The sequence below is a fragment of the Gossypium hirsutum genome, chromosome A11 (genome assembly GCF_007990345.1).
Source record: "Gossypium hirsutum isolate 1008001.06 chromosome A11, Gossypium_hirsutum_v2.1, whole genome shotgun sequence".
Classification (NCBI taxonomy): domain Eukaryota; kingdom Viridiplantae; phylum Streptophyta; class Magnoliopsida; order Malvales; family Malvaceae; genus Gossypium; species Gossypium hirsutum.
In genome coordinates this window covers 91,902,858-91,905,659 of record NC_053434.1, presented here as the reverse complement: position 1 = coordinate 91,905,659, position 2,802 = coordinate 91,902,858, and the positions used below count along the sequence as shown (strand labels likewise).

Sequence of the window (2,802 nt, the reverse complement as noted above, 5' to 3'; positions counted from 1 at the left end):
ATGATTCGCGATCAATGATGTTTAGACATTGACTCAACGACAAAAGAGTAAAGCTCTCTGAAGTCCGCAAGTAAAATTGTTTCCCAACAGAAGAAAAAGCTAAAGAAAAAGCCAAGGAGATGGAGAGGAGAATGTGAAAAGAAAAGCAGTAACCAACTTCAAAAAAGAAAAAAGAAAACTAATAATTATTTTTAAACTTAAAACAAGTTTACTATTTAACAAAATAAAAATATTTCTCCAAAACGCACACATAAAGGTTCGAACACGTGAACTAGAGATATACAAACACACAATTAACCACTAAACCAACAGACCCATTCTATTACCTAAACGTGAAACTAAACACAATAGCATAACCTACTCACTGACCCTAACCACAAAGCTCAAACTTCTAACCCCAAAATTTGGGGTGTTACAATAGCTTGATTCAAAACTCATGAACTAAATTGAGAGTAACATCAGCTCAATCAAATATATTTTTTAAATATATATATACTCTATAAAAATTTGAACCCAACATCAATACCAGTAGAGCTTTTGCTAAATAACAAATAAATTTCCGCTTCAAATAGAAAGGATGAATGATACGTCAACTTAACACATCTGTTAAGAATTATCCATTTTTTTGGTAAAAAATTATCACTATTTTTCAAAATATTTTTTTATATAAAATATTAGGATAAACTACTCAAATGGTCACCCACCTGCAGGGGCGGAGCTAGAAAAACTTTTTAGGGAGACCAAATAAAATTTTAATTTTTAATAGTCTATATATTTTTATAATTATTAAATGATTAAATTAAATTTTTATAATCTTAGGGGGCCAAAGTGAAAATCTACTTTTATTAATTTAAAATTTTAAATTTTTTTAAATGACCTAAATAGCAATTTTCTATTTTAGGAGGGGCAGGGCCCTGCTAGCCCCCCAAGATTCGCCTTTGCCCATTTGTTAGGTTGTTTTTATTTTAGTTTGGAGATGTTAAATCAATAAGGAGAATATTGACATGACATTTAATACATAATTTAAAAATTCCACATATTTAGTCGATTTTACATGTCATTTGCCACCATGGAAATTAACAGATCCTTTAATCTCATTATTCCATTTTTAATGGTTGAAACCCTAAAATTAAAATCACTTTCTTCTTTTTATTTTTGCTATAGTAGTCTTCTGAGAAGAAATGGGAGAACAAGAAAGGAAGAAAAATAGAAGAAAAGGAAATGGATGCTCCGAATGTGATTCCGTTTTAACAAATTATGTTAATATAATCCTATTCAAATTTTCAAATTTCAATCCTGGGAATCGTTATCTTTTTATTCAAAATTTATAATCGTTTTCCACCCCCCATCTATAATACCTTTTCAAAAATCTCACTCTGTTTCTTTTAAACTTCTTCAGCAATTGTTCCCTTTGTTAGCCAAAATGAGAGAGTTCACATTCGTCAAGCTGGTAACACCTGTTGGGAACTCTACTGTCTTCAACATGGCATTCAAGTCTTTCTTGTGTTCATTTTCCAATACAAACTCAATATTTTCTCCTTTTTCTTCGTTGGTTATTTAATCTTCTTTCGTTCTTTTTTTTTTTTATCTTGAACCGACCATAATTGATGAACTTAGAACCTATTATTCCACCATGAACAACTTATTAGGGGCAAAGAAGATGCTGCAATCAACTTTGCCAGAGGCCACTACACAAGTAAGCAATAAGTGTTGGAAAAGTTGGGTTTCTTTTCTCCTACCGTTAGATCTCTAAATTAACTCTTTTTTTTTTTTTTTGTAGTTGGGAAGGAAACGGTGGATCTGTGCCTTGATAGGATCAGGAAGCTAGCAGATAACTGTACTGGACTTCAAGGGTTTTTGGTGTTTCGTGCTTGGATAATTGCTTCTTAAAACGCTTTCAGTGGATTATGGTAAGAAATCAAAATTGGATCTCACTGTTTATGCTTCCCCAGAGTTTCCACATCTGTTGTAGAGCCTTACAATAGTATTTTGTCAACCCTTTCTCTGTTAGAGCACACTGATGATGCGGTTCTCCTTGATAATGAAGCTTTTTGCCGAAGGTCTCTCGATAGTGAGGGGCCTGCTTATACTAATCTCAAAAGGCGGGTCTAACTTTGTGGGTTGAAGTGGTTTAGGTATTTGTTATAGAAATCTGGAGTAGTTTTCCTCTATTTAGGTGATGGATTTTAGATTTGAGGGATGTTGAGAGGGAATATGAAATTGTTTCTTCTTCATTCATACCTTCTTATGTTTAGCAAATCATATGCATTCATAAGTATGATGTTCATACAGATAAATGTAATATGAAGTTGATAATGAAGTCGAGCAAATTATATTAAGGAAATCGAATTAGTAAATAATTTTGTGAGAAAAGTTTTGTAAAAAAAAAAATAACTTTAAGATTTCAATAAAAAGTAAACGAATGTCCTTGAGTTATGTTTATATAGTATTACTTGGTATCAAAATAAAAGGATAGGCATACAAGCACGAGAATTGAGCTCCAAAGCTCAATCCAATATAAATTCCTCGATTCCCATCATGTGTCTTTTCTTTTTTGCTTTTTTTCCTTTATTTTGGTCAAATAAACTTATCTAAAATCTCATTATTTTCTCATCTACTGACATTTAGATTTTCTAACATTCATATTTTTCTAAATTTAGGCATGCTTGGTTTCTATAAATACCATGGATGGTGAATCTTCAAATCATCAATCAGTGTTCATTTTTCAATCAGAATATTTTTGCTTAGGAATACGCAATCTATGAGATACCTAAACATTTTTGCTTTTCAGTCCCCTATGAA

The 2,802-nt window shown here is 31.5% G+C and overlaps 1 long non-coding RNA gene across 1 annotated transcript; it reads left to right on the top strand.

Annotated features, from left to right (window-relative positions):
• The first annotated feature begins 1,090 nt into the window (after positions 1-1,090).
• LOC107891119 (uncharacterized) lies at positions 1,091-2,238 on the top strand. Its single transcript, XR_001682124.2, has 2 exons — positions 1,091-1,696; positions 1,781-2,238. It is a non-coding gene; the product is annotated as an uncharacterized lncRNA (long non-coding RNA).
• The last annotated feature ends 564 nt before the right edge of the window (positions 2,239-2,802 follow it).